The sequence below is a fragment of the Pteropus vampyrus genome, unplaced genomic scaffold (assembly GCF_000151845.1).
Source record: "Pteropus vampyrus isolate Shadow unplaced genomic scaffold, Pvam_2.0 Scaffold177, whole genome shotgun sequence".
Taxonomy (NCBI): domain Eukaryota; kingdom Metazoa; phylum Chordata; class Mammalia; order Chiroptera; family Pteropodidae; genus Pteropus; species Pteropus vampyrus.
In genome coordinates this window covers 3768965-3777105 of record NW_011888958.1, presented here as the reverse complement: position 1 = coordinate 3777105, position 8141 = coordinate 3768965, and the positions used below count along the sequence as shown (strand labels likewise).

The 8141-nt window shown below is 35.8% G+C and overlaps 1 protein-coding gene across 11 annotated transcripts in view; it reads left to right on the top strand.

Moving 5' to 3' along the window:
- SIPA1L1 (signal induced proliferation associated 1 like 1) overlaps positions 1-8141 on the top strand; it is a 348029-nt gene that overhangs the window by 91298 nt on the left and 248590 nt on the right. Inside the window, exon 1 of one of the 11 annotated variants that reach the window (XM_023537068.1) lies at positions 6082-6101. The exons of the other annotated variants lie outside the window; for them this stretch is intronic. The gene's annotated coding sequence lies outside the window, so the exon portion shown is untranslated. Of the gene's footprint in view, positions 1-6081; positions 6102-8141 lie in introns of those variants that run through there. 11 annotated transcript variants of the gene reach the window in all.

Sequence of the window (8141 nt, the reverse complement as noted above, 5' to 3'; positions counted from 1 at the left end):
TAAATCCATGGAGGTGGCATCGTTGGAAATGGGCATTGAAAGATCAATCAATACGTTACTAAAAGAGGAACATGGTTTCTCTAAGTAACCATAATAATTTGCATTTGTTGTATAAAATCTTGATATGTCTAAAAGGCACAAGGTCAATGTAAAAAAATCACCCAGCTTCCACCAGATGACTCAGTCTCCTCCACCTAGAGGCAACTGTCCCTGGTAGCATTTTTACTTTTTTATTTTTGAGATTTTTCAAATGTACACAGAAGTATAGAGAATACATCACCTAGCTTCAGCAATTATAGACATTTTGTCATTTTCGTTCCGTCTATCGTCTTCCTGCTGTCTATCTTAAGTTTTAAAGCACAGCCCAGAGGTATCATACCATTATACCATTTAACCTGTAAATACTTAAGCATTTTGAACAAATAATGATCTGAAAAATTTGTCACAATATTATTAATCTTAATTTAAGTTGATGATTATTTTAAAGTATTATTTACTAATTAGTCATTTGGTCCATGTTTAGTTTCCTTCATTATCTCTAAATTGTTCTTTTACAGTTAGTTTGTTGGAATCAGGAACCAAGCGTTAACACACAGCATTCATCTCTTTTAAATCTTTCTTAATCTGTATCATTTTGCCTTCCCTCTTCTTTTTTATATAATTTATTTTAGAAGAAACTGGGTCATATATTCTTTAGGACTGCTAACATTTTAATAGTTTTCTTTCATTTTTGTTGTTCTGTGTAACCATGTATATATTTTAAAAGCAAAACTGGGATCATACTGTATTTGCTGTTTATAAGTTACTTTTTATGCTTAATGATACAGTGAGGACATTTATTCTTCTACAGTTAGTTTTATTTCCTGTTAAATCTTATGGCATTAACTAAAAATGAGAAAGATGCATTTGATTGTATCTGAAGCAAAGCTTACATTGATGATATCTATTACAACAACAAATTTCCTTTTCTCCTCCCTCCCTCATCTCCCTCCTTTCCTCTCTTTCTTTCTCTTTCTCTCCTTCCCTCCACCCTTTCCTCCTTCCATCCCTTCCTCCCTCTTTCCCTTCCTCCCTCCTTTTTCACACCAGCATCTGTTATGGATAGGTAGAATGTTGAGGATGCAGTTCCCTGAATTGAAAGTTCATTTTTTTTCCCTGAGGAATGTAGATAGATGGTTATGTAAAAGACAGCTTGGCTGATGTTTCCTTGACAGGGTTGGAAATAGAGGAGGTAAATGGTTCCCAACCAGGCCCTGGTTTTGCTGGAGTGTCCACTATATGAATGGGACCCTTATTATTATTACCATAAGCTGACCTTTATTAAAAAGTTATGTTCGTGGTGGTGGCTCCATAGTGTAGTGGTTAGCACGTCTGCTTTACACGCAGAAAGTCCTGGGTTTGTGCCCCAGGTGGAACCATGGACCATACCCCAGGTACGCTGGGCCCCCCGGGTGCTCCAGGCCCCCTGGGTGTGCTGCGGCTGCCAGGCCCCAGGTGCACGCTGCGAGCATGTGGGTGTGGGAGGAGACGCCCGCCTTCAGAGATCCAGTTCTTAAGGGGAAATGACAACATCCATAGGTCAGGAGTGGGTGTAGTGGTGGTGGTGGGGGAATTAAGGAGGGAGAAAAAAAGTTATGCTTGCATTCTCACATAAACGTAGGCTATTATTGGGGAAGGATTCTTAAGGGTTAAAAGGGACCGTGACTATTTTAACTGAGTGATGTTAACATAATTTTAACATTTCTGTATTAGGTCCTCATTCAGTTACTGTAGAGTTTCTAGCCTGGGAAAAAGAATATGTGTGTGCAGGCTCACACCAATAATAATTAATTATACCAGCTGAAGCTTCATGTGGCCATTTAAGTTGAAAGTCTTCTGTTCTTCATTAAGTAAAACCCCAGCCTCATTTGTGATGTTATGGTTACTTCTTATAATTTGTCTTCTTGCATTTAATTAGATTTTAATTTAGCAGTTGCAGAGGTATTATCTTTATATCACATTATTCTTTAATTCTAAGTCACTTAATAACCCTGTAAAATCCTTGTGAGATATTTTAAAAAATTTTTTAATAGAAGTAATAAATGAGTCTATAAGGTTTACTCCCCACCTCCCTCTTCCTGGTTCACCTGCAAGCTCTCCAGAGGCAAACACTTTGTTGATTTGCTATTTATGAGATAAAAATATTGTATTTTTGTCTTTTAAAACTTAACCTAGTTGGTTCATATTGAATATCAGTAACTCTTTTTTTTATTCAGTTACATGCGTTGGAGATTTGTCTGTCTAGTCCCTCCTTTTTAACTGCTGCTTAGTGTTATGTAGACTAGTCATGGGAATATACTATAGTTTTCCCACCATTTTCCTATTGCTGAACTTCTGGGTTGTTTCTGATAGGTCCAGATTACAGATAAAGTTGCAAAGAATAGCCTTGGCCTTGACTCTGTGCACGTGGTCATACGTTTCTCTAGGCAGTTGTCAGGTCATGGGATATTGTAATAGATACTCCCAAATTGTTTTACCAGGACCCCATCAGCAGAGGATGGGTTCCTTTTTTTAAAGAAGTTTATTTATTTAAATTAGTTTCAAGTATACTGTACATTGGTTAGACATTTATATAGTTCATAAAACGATCCCCTCAATTGCTTCCTCCCTCCCCTGGCCCTCCACCTAGCCATCATATTAATGCTAACTGTATTCCATATGCCATACTCCCCATCCCCTTGACCAACTACCAACTACTAATTTGTATTTCTTTAACCCTTCACCCCATTCTCCCAGCCCCTCAAACCCCTTCCCCACTGTCCGTCACCAAATTGTCCACTATATTTGTGAGTCTGTTTTTGATTAGTTTGAGAAGATGGGTTCTTTTAATTCCACATGTTTGTCTAAAGAAATAAGATGGAGCAGGAGCTAAATCTGAAGAACTCACTTGTTTATAAATAAGTAGACCTCATTAATGTTTAGTTTTGAAGTTTTTTTGAAGACTGGTTTTACTTTTTGGATTATCTTTTGCTACCGGATGTGAATTTATTCATAAGAGAATTCTGCAATTAAATAGTTACAAGTAAATTATGATAATGGCCACTGAGCTTTTGTATAAAAATAATACCTCATTTGAGAATTTGTGCATTGGAGATTAAACTGGGTGTGAGGGTTGTCTTAAGTGCTTCTGAGGTTTGGAAAGCCTCTTCAGTTAACTGCTAATCTCTGTTCTAATGGCTAAGGAATGTGTTGTGTATTCAGCATAACACCCACCTCATGAACACCACAGGCAGAGGAAATACAGAATTAAATGAGAGTCACTACTGGGGCAGGAGTAGGCACAGGCCTCCTTGTGTTCCCCTTAAAGGACATTCTTCAAAGTAAAGATGGTATCTACCCTTTTCCTTTCCTTTGAATGGTTGTTTGGCATGATGAGGAAGACTGATACAGCTCCATAGTCTTTTGCGCTCTTAAGAGGAGAATGTAAAAATTGTTTTTGATTGATTATACTCAGGAGCTCTGATTTTCGAAGCTGTTAGTCTTCATATGCTACTTCTTTCTCTACAATAGTTATCATGCATATTCCTTTTAATTTCTAAAACTCTAACTGGAGGACTCCGAGCCTTGCTCTTTTCATCTGTCTAATGGGGCGAATAAGCCACATGCCTTGCAGGGTCGCCAAAGCGTTAGGTGCCAGTGCGGTGCCTGGTAGGAAGCAAGCAAGCTCTTAGCTGCACTGGACCAGAGAAGTCATCGAGTCCAACCTTTTGTAACAGATGAGAAAACTGTGGTTAGGAGTGTGAAGTAACATATAGTTAATCCTCCTTCAGTTTGTCCTAACGACTAAAATAATCTTTGCCGCACATCAGATCACTTCGTGACTCTGCTTCTTGAGAAACCACAGAGGCAGATTTACGCACAGCTTTTTCCTTGCCTGGAATTTCCCTTTTTTTCTCACCACCTGTCAGTTACCTTATCCTCCTTTGAAACACGTTCAAGTTCATTTCCTCAGGAAGGCCTTTCTGGCTAATCCTACAGGTGGATATTATTTCATATCCTCATCTACTCAAGTATTTCTTTCACTGTGGAAATGTGAACTTTTTTATATGTATCTTGGAAAACTCTTTTCTTTCCCCGTTGGTATTTATAAGGAACTCATACCATAAAATACTGGTTATTTAGGGGAAAAGAACTTCTTTAGAAGAAAACCATGTTTGTTAGTAGTGTAATGTCATTTCTGTGTTTTGAAAGACAACTTCAGCTGACAGATAATTAAACTCTCGGTATATACTGTAGCGTGGTTTTATCATATTCCCTCTTACAGGCCTTTTTTTTTTTTTTTTTTTTTTTTTTTTTTTTTTACATAATCACCTTTCAAGCCAGTAGGTCAGAGCTAAGGATTATGTTAAATAAATTAGAACAACTACCCACTGATAGTTCCTGTATCTTTGCATTGCACATGGATGAGCATTGCCTGTAACTTTCCCCTAGTGTTCACATCTTTTTTCCATGCTATGAAAAATGGTAAACAAACTAAAAATACCAAGTAGCAGCATACATTCTTGCAGATAACTTACAGAAGTTATTTGTGAACTAACTAGTCCATAAAAGATCATTTAAAAACTAAGTTAGAAGCTTTATAATTCTAAATATGAATGAATGCACAACTGAATGAATGTTTCACTGTACAACATACACATTTTTAATGTAATTTCAACAGATTTGAATAGAAAACTGTTTACATATGGCATCTGTTTATAATCAGATATTATTTTGTTTTTTGTGTTAGGCCACTCTGGGACTAGGGAGGAAGTACTACAGGTAGCTCCTTTCCCAGTACACACAGACAAAGCATGCATTGATGCGTTTGTATGAAATAACTTCAAGGTCTTAGTTTGTATTTGGGGTGTGACCTGGAAGGGGCCTTAGCTGTCATCTGTTCATTTTATAGATGAAAAACAGATATTCACAGAGATCAAAAGATTTGCCCAAGATTATATTACTTGATGGTGTTGACGCTAAAGAACAGAGCTCTGGGTTTGTGGAGGGGGCACAGAACTATCGGTACTTTTTGGAGTACTCATTCAGGGACCTCAGAGTATTTCCTAAGTTATTTATCTGTTTTATTTTGAATATTTAGAAAATTAGGTATTGATGGGGTTTGAGGCTAGAATTTTTTTCTTGGGACATTCTTTAGCATGCTGCCACAGTTTTTTTTTCCTGAGAAGACATCGTAGAAAACCAAAACTTTGTCTAAATTGGAGTTTTATCACTTTTTTTATATTGCCAAATAAGTAATTTTTCTTTGAAAAGCATGTTAATAGCCTTTGTGAAAATATTTTGAAAATTTTAGGCAGTTTCACATTTTCACCTTTTCAAGTATTGACTTTAAGTTAATTTTGCCTAACTTCTGCTGTAAGGACTGGATTTTATTTATCTTTATATTCCCTGCAGCTCTTAGCACAGAGCAAAATGTTTAGAAAGTTCAGTTGGAGGGTAGTTTATTTAAAATGCTTCTCTCTATTTTCCCAAATCCTCAGTGAGCATGACTTCACCCTTCTTGGCCTCTTGCTTTTTTCTTCCATGTCATTGTGAACTAAGGATTGGGGAAACTCGAGAAGAATTGTTTAGATATTTGCAATACAAAATTTCTTCCTAATCAAAAATCTGATCACTGGCCAGAATATGATTTCAGTTCTCATTTGTTAAAAAGTCTTACCATGTGGACAGTGATCTCCAGATCCTTTGAGTACAGAAATGAGTTGACATGACCCCTACTCTTAAGGACCTAAAATCTAGTAGTTGAGGCAGATGTGTATTTAGGTGCAATAATGGAAGTGTTAGAAGTATTGAAGCAATACACGTACTCTCGATGATTCTCATTAGCAATGTATAGAGGGATATGGATACCATAGAATGGTGTAAGTTCAATCGCAAAGTAATTAGTTTTTTTTTTAAATTAAATTTTGTGTTTTAAATAGCTAATACATGCTCCTAGAGTAAAATCCAAAACGTTATATAGTGAAACTAAATTGCATAGATTTTATTCATATTTCATTAGGCTTTCTGCTATTGTTCTTTACTTTTCCAGGATCCAGTCCAGAAATGTCATATTGCATTATGTATGTATGCTTTTTAAATTTATTTTTGTACAAATGGTAGCAGACGGTGCTATGCTTTCATTCTGTTTTATTCTAGCTTTTGGTTGTACTTTATCATCCAGTTTCTTGATGATGGACTTTAAGTTGTTTTGGATCTTTTGATATTATTAACAGCCACTGGGGCTGTCCTTGAACTTGCAGCCGTGAAGGTTTACATAGAGGAATTTCTGGGTTAAAGAATATGCTTCTTTATATGTTTGATTAAGTATTACTAAACTGCCCTCCATAGACATCGTACACATTACACTCCCATCGGCAGTGTATGCCTTTCTCCTCCCTCTTCCGGTAGTGTGTGATTAACCTTTTGATCCTTGCCATTTTCATAGCCAAAAAAGGGAATATCATTGCTGTTTTCCTGTGCATTTCTCTGGTCATGAATGAAGTTGAACATACCGTTGTGTGTTTAAAAAGTTTTTCTTTCTGTGAATTGATTCTTGTGATCCTTTGCCCATTTATCTATTGAGGTAAGCTCTTTAAATAAAAAAGGAAGTTAGCACTTTGTGATAGGAGTTGCTTATTTTTCCATTGGGTTTATATTTTGTCATTGATGGTAATTTTTGCCATTTATAAATTTATTATTTTTGTCTAATCTAATTTATTAGTCTTTTGCTTTATGGGTTTTGGATTTTATACCTTACTTAGAATGGTCTTATGCTCTCCAAGTGTATAAAAAAATGTCTCTTGCTTTCTTTTAATACTTTTGAAGTTTCTTATTTTTAATGTTTAAATTTTTCAATTGTTATTATTTATTTTTTTGGTGTGAGTTGGTGTTCTATTCTTTTTTTCCGTGTGGCTACATAGTTTTGCCTATACCATTTATCCAGTAATTTATCTTTTCTGCACTGATCTTAAATAGCACAATTTATCTTTCATCTCTATGTCTCCGAAGTATTTTTAGAATTTTTATTTTTTTCTTTGATTTGACGGTCTATTCATGAACCAATTTCTATTCATAAACTAACTTTTAAATTATTGTGTAACACATTTTACTATCTGGTAAGTATTAAGGCTACTCTCCTTTATTACTCTTTTTTTTTTCCCATGATTACTCTAATTATTCTTGCTCGTTTATTTTTCCTTATGAACTTTAGACTTAGATTCTGAATTTCCAAAATAATATCCTGTTAATCTTAATGAGATTGTGATAAATTTACATATTAATTTAGATTTTTTGAAAGCATTGATGTTCTAGGAATCTGTTTTGTATAGTTCAGATATTTCTTTTGCTTTTCAAAAATTATTTTAAAAATTATACTGATAATATAAAGGGCAGTTACACATAATCTTACTTCTCACAATAAACTTTACTGTTTTATATCTCTCCTTCCATTTTCCTTACACTTTTGGCGATGCTGAGTCATGCTTTAGGATCTTTATTTTATGACTTTATATTCTGTAATTATCACAGTGCCATGCATACAGTAGGTAAAGGTTTAAAGAACTCATGCAAACTGCTGTGAGACCCTCACTGTGAAGTGATTTAGGAATACCTATTAAAATTTAACACATATGCATGCGTACGCCATAACCCTACAGTTGCGTTACTTCAGCATCTACCCTAAGGAAAACGTGCATCTTACCAATGAGCTCTGTGGGCAATGGCAAGTCATAGCCCAGTTCTATAATGCTGAGCACTTTTAATTCGATTCCCACCTTATCTTTTAGTTAAAAAACAACAACAAAAACTTCAACATTGTAACCCTTTAGATAAACACGTTAGAATCAGCTAAGTATTTTTTTCCCTATCAAACTTCTTAAGTTATCACCCACATCTTCCCCCAATTCCAATCATTCTCCCTTTCCCTGCTGAAAATCCCTTTCATGAGCCACTGTGCCTGATTGCAGTGTCCTTGAGTGTGTAGGGGACGGAAATACTCTGGGTCTCCTGTGTTCCCCCCCCCTCCTGTTCTCACTCGTGCTCTGTCAGCATAATGAATCCTGTTCTTCACAAAGATAGATCAACTCCACCCACTGCAGCACCCTTTCATCTGCTCCTCATTC